This window comes from Meles meles, chromosome 18 (genome assembly GCF_922984935.1).
Source record: "Meles meles chromosome 18, mMelMel3.1 paternal haplotype, whole genome shotgun sequence".
Classification (NCBI taxonomy): Eukaryota; Metazoa; Chordata; class Mammalia; order Carnivora; family Mustelidae; genus Meles; species Meles meles.
The window spans coordinates 14983606-14997088 of record NC_060083.1 but is presented as its reverse complement, the minus strand read 5'-3'; the positions used below and the strand labels follow the sequence as shown (position 1 = coordinate 14997088).

At 39.6% G+C, this 13483-nt stretch overlaps 1 pseudogene; it reads right to left on the bottom strand.

Moving 5' to 3' along the window:
* LOC123930002 overlaps positions 1–13483 on the bottom strand; it is a 29682-nt pseudogene that overhangs the window by 234 nt on the left and 15965 nt on the right.

Here is a 13483-nt window from a genome sequence, read left to right as displayed (position 1 = left end):
AGTACCATCTCCCGAACAGCTCATTTTGGGTTCAGCTCTGGACTCCAGGTGTTGTACAAATTTCACTTTAATACTGTCCTACGAGGCTGATTTTACAGTTGTTCCACTTTACGTCTGGGAAACTAAGGCTCAGAGAAGTTGAGAAATTTGACAAAGCCTGGGGTTGCCAGATTTAGCAAATAAAAAACGCAGGATGCCCAATGAAATCTGAATTTCAGTGAAACAAGCAGTAATCCTTCAGTAGAAGTATGTCCCAAATACCGCTGGGGACCAACTTACACACGGCAGCTCCATCAGGCCCCGTGGCTAGACTGTGCAGGGACCCAGGAGTACCTAATGCAAAGCACACGCTCTGTCTCGCTCTCCTCTCCCCGGCCTCTCCCATTAGCCACGTGCAGTGACAGTGGGCATTGATTGACACTCTCTGCCACGAGACCACAGAGGACACAAGAGTCTGTCCACCAGCCCTCTGAAATCACACTTGGCAAAACCACACAATCCACTGCCCTCAGAGCCATATAAAACCTTGTTCAATGGTCACAGCCAAAGGCAGTGTCCTGTGACAAAATGGCTTTTATTTCCAGTTCTCAGATCCATCCCAAATGTTTTTTTTTTTTTTTTTTAAGCTTCTGGCATAAGTCTAATCACGGGGGGGGGGGCAGAATGGGGGATGAATTTCCTCTTTTAGATGCAAAGTGATTAAATGCAGTTTCTGATTGATTAGCAAGGCAGGTGGGCAGAGTAATTGATGAGAACATCTTTCACTGCCCTCTGCTGGAAATAAATGGGAAAACAGGCCAAGTGTTTTCAAGATCCTTGGTGGGCTCCCTGGTCCTGGCTGGGTTTTATTTACCATGGAGAGAGGGGAGCACAGGACTGGTCTTTACTGGGCCCTAGCCCCCCAACTAATTAAAGGCTGATTCATCATCAACTGCAATTCTTCTACTGTATTTTCCACACCCCTGAGTGAGGACAATTTGCATTTCTCTTTATAAAGACATGCCAGGACCTCACCGCTCTCTGTATTAAAAGAAATGAAAAAAAAAAAAAAAAAGCAGGGCTTTTGGAAAGCAGTTGGCACAGGGACTCCAAACACATGTGCATGGTCCCTGTCATGAGGCAGAGTCCTCCGTCCCTTTCGGGAACTTCTCAAGCATACAGATAACAACAATTTCGTCTAGAGCTCCCCTGTGCCAGACAAGGTGCTAGAGTTTTACGTGGCTTGTCTCACAAAAATTCTCATAATATCACTCTGAGGGAGAGTGTCGTCATGCCCATTTTGCACGTGGAAAAATGGAGGCTCAGCCAAGTTACGTCCCTTGCCCTGAGTCGTTCAGCAAGGAAGGGATATGTCTGGAATGTGAACCCCTTTCTGTCGGAGACTAAAGCCTTTAATGACACTGTATGAGCCCCCACAGCCTCTTCAGTCAGCAAACTTTATAAAGTTCTGTTGTATTTCATCTTTTCATACTGGGTAAGTGTTGTTTTGTAATCAGAAGAAACAATATAGTTATTTATGCCATTTCCTTAAAATTAAAGTACATAATATTTAGGGTGAAAATGACTCTAATTAGTGTGGAAGGAAAAAACCAAGTTTTTGTTTCACCAACACAAAGGGGTTCTTTAAAAGTAATACATGGCCATGATTTAAAAGAAAAAAAAAAGGCAAACCAGGGAGGAGTCAGGATGGCGGAGAAAAGTAGCCCACTGAGACAACATCAGATAGTAGGAGATCAGCAAGATAGCTTATCAAACCATCCCGAACACCTACAAGTCCAACAGGAGACCGAATAGAAGAAGAGCAACAATTCTAGAAACAGAAAATCAACCACTTTCTGAAAGGTAGGACCAGCGGAGAAGTGAAATCAAAGTGATGGGAAGATAGACCATGGCGGGGGCGGGGGGGCGCTCCCAGCAAGAAGCAGGGCAATGGAGCACAAAATCAGAACTTTTAAAAGTCTGCTCCACTGAGGGACATCCCTCCAGAGGCTAAACCGGGATGAAGCCCATGCGAGGAGAGCGTGGCCTCAGGTCGCTCAGGCTCACAGAAGGATCGGGGCTGTCTGAGTGTTGCAGAGCTCATAGGTATTAGAGTGGGGAAGCCAGCTACAGATACGGAGTCGGGGAGCGAGCTCTCAACTTGGGATTACCTTATCGTGAACCGTGGCACAGGCCATTTCTCTGTGAGCAGGGACCCCATAAGATCCGGGGAGACCCCCCTGGAAGAACTTAGGGATCGGAGGGGTTCAGAGACTCCAGGCAGGGTTGTGTGCCAGAGACAGAGAAGCTTGGTCACAGTTTGGAGGCCAGGGAGATGGGAGTGACTGAGCGCTTTTCTCCGAGGGCGCATAGAGGAGTGGGGCCCCAAGCACTCTGTTCCTCTGGGCCAGAGTTTGGGAGGCCGCCATTTTCATTCCTGAGCTCTGGAACTCTACAGAAAGCATTCAGGGATAGTGAACCCGAGCGGATTACGTAGCCTGGCCCCTGGTAAGGGCGATGCATTTCCGCCTTGGGCAAAGACACTTGAGAATCACTATAATATGCCCCTCCCCCAGAAGGTCAACAAGAAATCCAGCCAAGACCAAGTTCACGTACCAAGAGAACAGCGGAATTCAGAGGAGGAGAAAGCAAAGCATGGAATTCATGGCTTTCTCCCCATGATTCTTTAGTCTTGCACAGTTAATAAATTTGTTAAATTTTATTTTTTTTCCGCTAAATTTTTTTTAATTTTACCCTTTCCTCTTTTAACATTTTTAACTAGTTTCTCTTAACAATACCTTTCATGAAAAACAAAACAAAACAAAAAAAAAACCATTTTTTTGGAGGCTTCATTATTAAAGTCATATTTTATCCTTCATTGCATCTAACTTAATTTTTTGTTTACACATAGGGTTTTTTCTTCTAAAAAAAATTTTGGGTTACAACTTCTTCTAATAGATCAAAATACACCCTATAACTAGCACAGGGCTTTGTTATAATCTCCAGCTTCAGCAAATTGTCTCCAATTTCTTATTCTTTATTCTCCCAACCAATTTATCCTTATCAATTCCTTTTATAGAAATTAAAAAATTTTCATCTTTATAATCATATTCCATCACTTCATTGTGTTTACCATTATATATATTTTTTATTCTTTAAAATTTTGGGAGATACTTTCTTTAGTTTCTTCTAAGAGACCAAAATACTCCCAAAATTAAGTGGGAGACCCTGTTCTATTCAACAATCTAATGTATATATATATTTTCTTTATTTGTTTACTTAAAAAAAAAATTTCTGAACTTCTTTTTACCCACTTTCTTCCCCCCATCATTTGGAGTCTCTTCTGATTTGGTTAAAGCACATTTTCCTGGGGTCTTGGCCACCCTTTGAGTATTTTATTCACTCCTTCATATATTCTTATCTGGATACAATGACAAGGCAGAAAAACTCACCACAAAAAAAAGAACAAGAGGCAGTACCGAAGTCTAGGGACCTAATCAATACGGACATTGGTAATATGTCAGATCTAGAGTTCAGAATGATGATTCTCAAGGTGCTAGCCAGGCTTGAAAAAGGCATGGAAGATATTAGAGAAGCCCGGTCTGGAGAAATAAAAGCCCTTTCTGGAGAAATAAAAAAGAACTAAAATCTAACCAAGTTGAAATTTAAAAAAGCTCTTAATGACATACAATAAAAAAATGGAGGCTCTCACTGTTAGGATAAATGAGGCTGAAGAGAGAATTAGTGATATAGAAGACCAAATGACAGAGAAGCTGAGCAAAAGAGAGAGAAACAACTACTGGACCACAAGGGGAGAAACTGAGAGATAAGAGATACTGTAAGATGAAACAACATCAGAATAATTGGGATTCCAGAAGAAGAAAGAGAGAGGGGAGCAGAAGGTATATTGCAGAGAATTATTGCAGAGAATTTCCCTAATATGGCAAAGGGGAAAAGCATCAAAATCCAGGAGGTGCAGAGAACCCCCTCAAATTCAGTAAGAATAGGTCCACACCCTGTCATCTAATAGTAAAATTTACAAGTCTTAGCGACAAAGAGAAAATCCTTAAAGCATCACAGGACACGAAGTCTGTAACATACAATGGTAAAAATATTAGATTGGCAGCATACTTATCCACAAAGACCTGGCAGGCCAGAAAGAGCTGGCATGATATATTCAGAGTACTAAACGACAAAAACATGCAGCCAAGAATCCTATATCCAGCTAGGCTATCATTGAAAATAAAAGGAGAGATAAAAACTTTCCAGGACAAACAAAGAATTTGTAAACACCAAACCAGCTCTACAGAAAATATTGAAAGGGGTCCTCTAAGCAATGAGAGAGCCTAAAAATAGTAGACCAGAAAGGAACAGAGACAATATATAGTAATATTCACTGCAGAGGCAATACAATGGCACTAAATTCATATCTCTCAATAGTTACCCAGAATATAATGGGCAAAATGCCCAATCAAAAGACACAGGGCAGGGTATCAGAATGGATTAAAAAAAAACACCAAAACCATCAATAGGTTGTCTATGAGAAAATCATTTTAGACCCAAAGTCACCTCCAGATTGAAAGTGAGGGGTGGAAAACAATTTACCATGCTAATGTTCAAAAAAGAAAGCTGGGGTGGCAATCCTTATATCATATCAATTAGATTTTAAGCCAAAGACTATAGTAAGAGATGAGGAAGGAGATTATATCACCCTCAAAGTGTCTGTCCAGGAAGGAGATCTAACAATTTCAAATATCTATGCCCCTATCATGGGAGCAGCCAACTATATAAACCAATTAAGAACAAAATCAAAGAAACACATCGACAATAATACAAAAATAGTAGGGGACTTTAACACTCCATCATTGAAATGGGCAGATGATCCAAGAAAAAGATCAACAAGGAAATAAAGGCCTTAATGACACACTGGACCAGATAGACATCACAGATATACTCAGAACATTCCATCCCAAAGCAACAGAATACACATTCTTCTCTAGTGCACATGGAATATTCTCCAGAATAGATCACATACTGGGCCATAAATCAGGTCTCAACTGGCATCAAAAGATTGGGATCATTCCCTGCATATTTTCAGACCACAATCCTCTGATGCTAGAACTCATTCATAAGAGGAAATTTGGGAAGAACCCGAATACATGGAGACTAAAGAGCATCCTTCTAAAGAATGACTGAGTCAACCAGGAAATTAAAGAAGAATTGAAAAAAATTATGGAAACAAATGATAATGAAAACACAATGATTCAAAATCTGTGGGACACAGCAAAGGCAGTCCTGAGAGGAAAATATATAGCAATACAAGCCCTTCTCAAGAAACAAGAAAGATCTCCAATGAACAACCTAACCCTACACCTTAAGGAGCTGGAGAAAGAACAGCAAAGGAAGCCTAAACCCATCCGGAGAAGAAAAATCACAAAGATCAGAGCAGAAATCAATGAAATAGAAACCAGAAAAACAATGGAACAAGTCAAAGAAACTAGGAGCTGGTTCTTTGAAAGAATAATAAGATTGATAAAACCCTGGCCAGACTTCTGAAAAAGAAAAGAGAAAGGACCCAAATTAAGTGAAATCATGAATGAAAGAGGAGAGATCACAACTAACACCATAGATATACAAAAAATAATAAGAACGTATTATGAGCAACTCTAAGCCAGCAAATTTGACAATCTGGAAGAAATGGATGCATTCCTAGAGACATATAAACTACCACAACTGAACCAGGAAGAAATAGTAAATTTGTAAAAACCCATAACCAGTAAGGAGATTGAAACAGTCAAAAAAATCTCCAAAGAAACAAGAGCCCAGGGCCAGACACCTTCCCAGGGGAATTCTACCAAACATGTAAAGAAGAATTAATTCCTATTCTCCTGAAACTGTTCCAAATAATAATAAAATAATAATAATAATAATAATAATAATAATAATAATAATAATAATAAATAAAGGAAGGAAAACTTCCAAACTCAGTTTAGGAGGCCAGCATCACCTTGATCCCAAAACCAGACTAGGATTCCATCAAAAAAGAGAGTTACAGACCAATATCCTTGATGAACACAGATGCAAAAATTCTCACCAAAATACTAGCCAATAGGATCCAACAGTACATTAAAAGAATTGTTCACCACGGCCAGGTGGGATTTATTCTGGGGCTGCAAGGTCGGTTCAACATCTGCAAATCAACCAATGTGATACAATACATTAATAAAAGAAAGAACAAGAACCATATGATACTCTCAATAGATGCTGAAAAAGCATTTGATAAAGTACAGCATCCCTTCCTGATCAAAACTCTTCAACGTGTAGGGATAGAGGGCACATACCTCAATATCATCAAAGCCATCTATGAAAAGCCCACTGCAAATATCATTCTCAATGGAGAAAAACTGAAAGCTTTTCCTCTAAGGTCAGGACTACAGCAAGGATGTTTATTATCACCACTGCTATTCCACATAGTACTAGAAGACCTAGCCTCAGCCATCAGACAACAAAAAGAAATTAAAGGAATTCAAATGAGCAAAGAAGAAGTCAAACTATCACTCTTTGTAGATGATATGATACGATATGTGGAAAACCCAAAAGACTCCACTCCAAATCTGCTAGAACTTATACAGGAATTCAGTAAAGTGTCAGGATATAAAATCAATGCACAGAAATTAGGTACATTTCTGTACACCAACAAGAAGACAGAAGAAAGAGAAATTAAGGAGTCAATCCCATTTACAATTGCACCCAAAACCATAGGATACCTAGGAATAAATTGGACCAAAGAGGCAAGAATCTATACTAAGAAAACTATAAAGAACTCTGGAAAGAAATTGAGGAAGACACAAGGAGATGGAAAAAATGTTCCATGCTCATGGATTGGAGGAACAAATATTGTGAAAATGTCTATGCTACCTAAAGCAATCTACACATTTAATGCAATCCCTATAAAAATCCCATTCTTTTTTTTTTTTCAAAGAAATGGAACAAATAATCCTCAAATTTATATGGAACCAGAAAAGACCTCAAATAGCCAGAGGAATATTGAAAGAGAAAGCCAAAGTTGGGGGCATCACAATTCCAGACTTCAAGCTCTGTTACAAACTGTCATCATCAAGACAGTATGGTACTGGCACAAAAACAGACACATAGATCAATGGAACAGAATAGAGAGCCCAGAAATAGATCCTCAACTCTATGGTCAACTAATCTTTAACAAAACAGGAAAGAATGTCCAATGGAAGAAAGATATCCTCTTCAATAAATGGTGCTGGAAAAATTGGACAGCCACGTGCAGAAAAATGAAATTGGACCACTTCCTTACACCACACATGAAAATAGATGAAAAATGAATGAAGGACCTCAATGTGAGAAAGGGATCCATCAAAATCCTTGAGGAGAACACAGGCAGCAACCTCTCCGACCTCAGCTGCAGCAACTTCTTCCTAGGAACATCGCCAAAGGCAAGGGAAGCAAGGGCAAAAATGAACTATTGGGATTTCATCAAGATCAAAAGCTTTTCCACAGCAAAGGAAACAGTTAACAAAACCAAAAGACAACGGACAGAATGGGAGAAGATATTTGCAAGCGACATATCAGATAAAGGGCTAGTATCCAAAATCTATAAAGAGCTTAGCAAACTCAACACCCAAAGAACAAATAATCCAATCAAGAAATGGGGAGAGGACATGAACAGACATTTTCGCAAAGAAGACATCCAGGTGGCCAAGAGACCCATGAAAAAGTGCTCCACATCATTCGGCATCAGGGAAATACAAATCAAAACCACAATGAGATGGCACCTCACACCAGTCAGGATGGCTAAAATTAACAAGTCAGGAAATGACAGATGCTGGCGAGGATGCAGAGAAAGGGGAACCCTCCTCTACTGTTGGTGGGAATGCATCCTGGTGCAACCACTCTGGAAAACAGCATGGAGTTCCTCAAAAAGTTGAAAATAGAGCTACCCCATGATCCAGCAATTGCACTACTGGGTATTTACCCTAAAGATACATATGTAGTGATCTGAAGGGGCACGTGCACCCAAATATTTATAGCAACAATGTCCACAATAGCCAAACTATGGAAAGAACCTAGATGTCCATCAACAGATGAATGGATAAAGAAGAGGTGGTATATATATACAATGGGATACTATGCAGCCATCAAAAGAAATGAATTCTTGCAATTTGCAACGACATGGATGGAACTAGAGGGTATTATGCTTACTGAAATAAATCCACTGGAGAAAGACAACTCTCATATGATCTCCCTGATATGAGGAAGTGGAGATGCAACGTTGGGGGTTTGGGGGGTAGGAAAGGAATAAATGAAACAAGATGGGATCGGGAGGCAGACAAACCATAAGAGACTCTTAATCTCACAAAACAAACTGAGAGTTGCTGGGGGGAGGGGGGGGAGTGAGAGGGTGGTGGGGTTTTGGACGTTGGGGTGGGGATGTGCTACGGTGAGTCCTGTGAAGTGTGTAAACCTGGCGATTCACAGACCTGTACCCCTGGGGCTAATAATGCATTATATGTTTATAAAAATAAAAATTATTTAAAAAAGCAAACCAATTAGTACAAATGAGATCATAAGAAGAGGTGAAGCCATCCCCACCCTTGATCCCGCTTCTCTGTTCTTTTCCTCAGAGCCACCAAACATTCCCAGTTATTAAGGAATTTCTCCAGAAATATTCACTGCATATACAAAATATGTGTATACATCCAAAAGGGTTGTAATATACTTTAATAATCACTGATAGCTGCCTTTTTATTAAGTTAATTACAGATCAACTGTAGTGAACACAGTGATCCCCTCTTTCTGAAAATGAACCAATTTACAAGGTTTGATTTGAGGAAAGCCCACAGAGGCGGAGGTAGGCTATGGTGGGCGGTGGATGTCCCAGACAACCAGCTTCCCTTCCATTGTCGTGGAAAGTATTTGTGTTAAATTCAAATGAAAGACTGACTGGCTAAATTTTCCCACGAGCTTGTTGAAGGTCTGCATTTCAGAAGACAGATTACACATTACGTTGGTGATAAATATAAAACAAGCATTTGTCAGTATGGCATATTTTATAATATTACATTGATTTACAGTAGGAAAAAAGACAAAATCAAAAAACCAATCACTAAGAAATCTCGTCCCCGTGAATTGCCATGGTGCAGGCTGTTCTGAACCTCTGAAGGTTTGCTAGGAGCAAGTGAAGGACTGTGTACGGGGTTCATGAAACTGTTTGCTTTAAGCAAATGAAAAAGTGTTTAACCACTTGTTTATACCTATTCAACTTCTCTTACCGAGGTTTCAGAGATTGATAAAAGAAACTAATGTCTGTCTTGTGCAAAAGCATGCTCCAGTTGTAAGATATCACAAAATAATTATCCCAGTCTTATAACTATAAACTTTTCCCATAAACTATTTTCCCATCAGAAGAAATTAAGTACTATACACAGACATACCCCTGACACCTCATGAAATCTGTGCTACATAAAAAAAAGCACGAGAGCCATCTTTCTTTTTTTTTCTTTTTTGTTTTTTTAAAGATTCTATTTATTTATTTATTTGACAGAGAGAGATCCACAAGTAGATAGAGAGGCAGCCAGAGAGAGAGAGAGAGGGAAGCAGGCTCCCTGCTGAGCAGAGAGCCTGATGCGGGACTCGATCCCAGGACCCCAAGATCATGACCTGAGCTGAAGGCAGCGGCTTAACCCACTGAGCCACCCAGGCGCCCGAGAGCCATCTTTCTTAGGCAGTGTCTTGGAGACGAATTGTAGAAAGAACCCAGAGTGGTGAGTGGAGCCCCACGATGAATGTACAGCGAATGAATCAAACAAAGAAATGCCTTCATTTGTCACGTGATACAGCAAGTTTGCTGCCCCCTTCTCTAAAGACACAGAGAAGACCCTAGGCTCACCTCTTCTGCCCTGAGCACAGGAGGGTCAGAAAAACAATCACTGGTCAAGGGAGGGCATCAAGTTCTCCCCAAGAGCTGCTCTACTTCCATACAAGACATTGTCATGGCTTGTGGGTTGTGTATTTGCAAACTCACCTACTTGCTACAATTTATAACCCCAACATCAACCCTTGTGGCCCTTTCATGATGGTCTGCAGACATGTGCAAATACGGAGTGGCAAAAATCTGATTCTCCCTGTGCACACATTCCTAGCTGAGTCCAGTGAGGACATGCTCTGCCTTCTTATTCCAGCTTTCAAACTGTAAACAAGTGTCTTTCCAGGGTCTGCTTAGTGCCACGTGGGTCACGTTTTTGAGGTGCTTTTGTTGGTGAGGGCAGTATTTAAGCTAATGCAAACACGGTACTGAAAGGCAGTCTAGTGATGTACCTTCCAGAGAATATACTTGAGTTAGATAAATGTCATTCAGGCACGTGTTTCAGAGCTGCTGGCTGTGAGGCAGCGCTGATGCATCAACATTATGTATTAAATGCGATGTCTTCAAAAGAAAACACACAGAAGACAAGGTTATGTATCTATCTGTTGGGGAAACTTATGACCCAAGGCTGGCAGGAACGTAATCCTGTACTTCTCCTAGGAGCAATGATTTTGTACTCGCTGAGGTCTGCAGAGATTTTGTGCAACTTAACTGCCACACATAATGAGAATTGACTTTATTGTTTGATAACTTTGATTTATGAAAAAGAGGTTTGGACAGAATCATCTTTGTATTCATCCATCTCAAATTTTTTTTTTTTTGCATGTCCTCTTAAAAATAAATTTCTATAAATCTTACCAAGAGTGAAGAAAGGAAGCAGAAGAAACACCATAAGGTGCTCACTGAGGGCAGATTACATGGGTGTCAAATGCAGAAATTGTGGCAGGAGACGAGACCCGAGGTCCACCTCAGATGCGACAATGGCTCCAGGTGAGCAGGCAGGAAAGATAACCTGTTTCCTCCAACACCTGACGCACCACCTTTGTACTGGCTCTGAAACATCTCAATATCTAAGATCATGTTTTATTATTCTGAAAACCGGCTAGCCTAAAAATGAGCCACTCATGTTCAACTCTTTATTATATCACTCCAAAATAACTTTTCACTCCTTGTCGTATGCACACACATATTAGTAAAGCCATCACTTTTGGGGGGGTATTTTCTCAGGGTAGTCAAATTTCTCTTCCATAATATTTTATTTTGAACAATGGTTCCATTACTGTATTGACAATTCAATATAGTAAAGGACCCAAGTAAAAATGTCCAATGATTTGACCATGGTGTACTATCAAGACAAACAAAGAGTAGCCCGAAGTGACTAAGCTTACACATATTTACTCTTCACAGCATCTGGCATATAAAAATGCAGGAAGCATACTCACTTTTTCTGTTCAACGTGGGGCACTGTGAGCAAGTATACCTCCCTCTTCATACTGAGGGGTACAGAAAAAATAATCACCACTACAAAAAGACCTGGTTTCTAAAAGAAAGAACTACTATAACCACAAAATCAAAAGGAATGCATATAAACAGGGGCAGAGCTTTGCAACCTCCTCAGATAAGAGAACCTGCCTCAAGGAACATCTGAAAGCATTCTGAAAGAAAAGCAAATGTGTAAAAAAAAAAAATGCCACAAATGATTGTGAGTTTAAATGATAGTAAATGAAAATCTGAATGCTACATTTCTAAGGCATTAAAGCTACAACATGTACCAGAAGTAACAACTAGCACTGAAAATTGGTGATTGAATCTTGGGTTTTGTTTTGCATTGAAAATTTCCATTTTCAATTGAGGTAAGGTTCACCTACCATAAAATTAACCATTAATCATTTTATTATTTTTTAAAGATTTTATGCTTAAATATTTTTAAAATTTAAATTCAATTAATGATAACGATTTCATTTTGAGAGGTACCTGGGAAGCTCAGTGGGTTAAGCCTCTGCCTTTGGCTCAGGTATTGATCCCAGTGTCCTGGGTTCGAGCCCCACATCGGGCTCCGTGCTCAGCAAGGAGCCTGCTTCTCCCTCTGCCTCTTGTGATTACTTGTGATCTATGTCAAATAAATAAATAAATAAATAAATAGCGATTTTATTTTGAAGCAATCTCTACCCCAAACAACTCCAAGATCAAGAGCCACGTGCTCCACTGACTGAGCCAGCCAGGCATTCCAACCATTAGTCATTTTAAAGTGTACAATTCGGGGACACTTAGTGCACTAACAATGCTGGGCACCATCCCCTCTGTCTAGTTCAGGACATTTTCATCACGCCAAAAGGAAGACCCCCTCCATTAAGTTATCATACATGCCCTTCCCCAGGCCCAGCAACCACCATTCTGTACTTTGTCTCAATGGGTTCTCCTCTTCCAGACATTTCACATCGATGGACTCATACAGCACATGGTTTGTTGTGTACGGCTTCTTTCCTTTACCATGATGTGTACGAGGTTCATCCATGTCGCAGTGGGCATCAGTGCCTCGTTCCTCTGTATGGCCGAATCATAGTCCATTGCACGATGGGCCACATTTTGTTTCTGCATTTAGTAGCTGAGGGACATGTGGTTTGCTTCTACCTTTGGTTACTGACGATCATTCTGCTGCTACAAACGTTTGTATGTCTGTGTTTCTCTGAATGCCTGTTTTAAATTTTTAAATTCTTTTGGATTTAGGAATTGCTGAGGCATGTGGTAATTTTATGTTTAAGTTTGATGTTTTTTTAATCTCACAATTCTGCCCTGTGTCAGCACATACATGCTGATCTCTTTTCTATGTCCTTTCTAAAAGGGGTAAAAACCAAGGTCTTGAAAAACCCTGTATTTTTTAAACATGTTAAATACATTCAAATAAATATTTGCCTTGTTACTTTAAAAAATTAAATGAAATTTAAATTTCTGCCTCTGATTTAATACACTAGTTTCCAATGAGATTAAAGTAAATGCTATAATTAAATTGAAATATTTTAATACATATTTATTGCTTCCTAAGTAGATACTGTACTGTTACATTACCAAAACATCTCTACTCGGGGAATGAACATCTACTTGTCCCTACATTTAAGACAAATCAAAATATTTCTGGATTAAAAGTAAGATAGTTCTGATATATAAAGTATGGAAATATATTACATTATGACAAATTTTCTGTTTCTCCCTGGCTAAGCTAAGCATTAAAAATAAATAATATTTATATTATATTAAATAGCTGAGTAGGAATAAAAAACAGAAAAGACAACAGCATTTTGTAAGCAATAGGAATAGAATTGAAACCCTGAGTGTTAAAATTAATGGTCTCAAATGTGTCCCCATTTTTAGTCTTATTTATTATAATTCATCATCTGTAAATTGGAACAAGCAAAAGTAGCACAATATTCACTAATAACCTTTACCCTGTGTCCTTTTGGACAAAAACTGCTGCATACACATATCTATATTTGACAAGGCCAAAAGGTAACTTGGAGTGAATGCCAGATACTGGAAAGAGTTTCTGATTCCTGCCAACATGGTGAATAGCCTGGACTGCCTGGCTCCCTTCCCATAAATCAACCCTGTGGT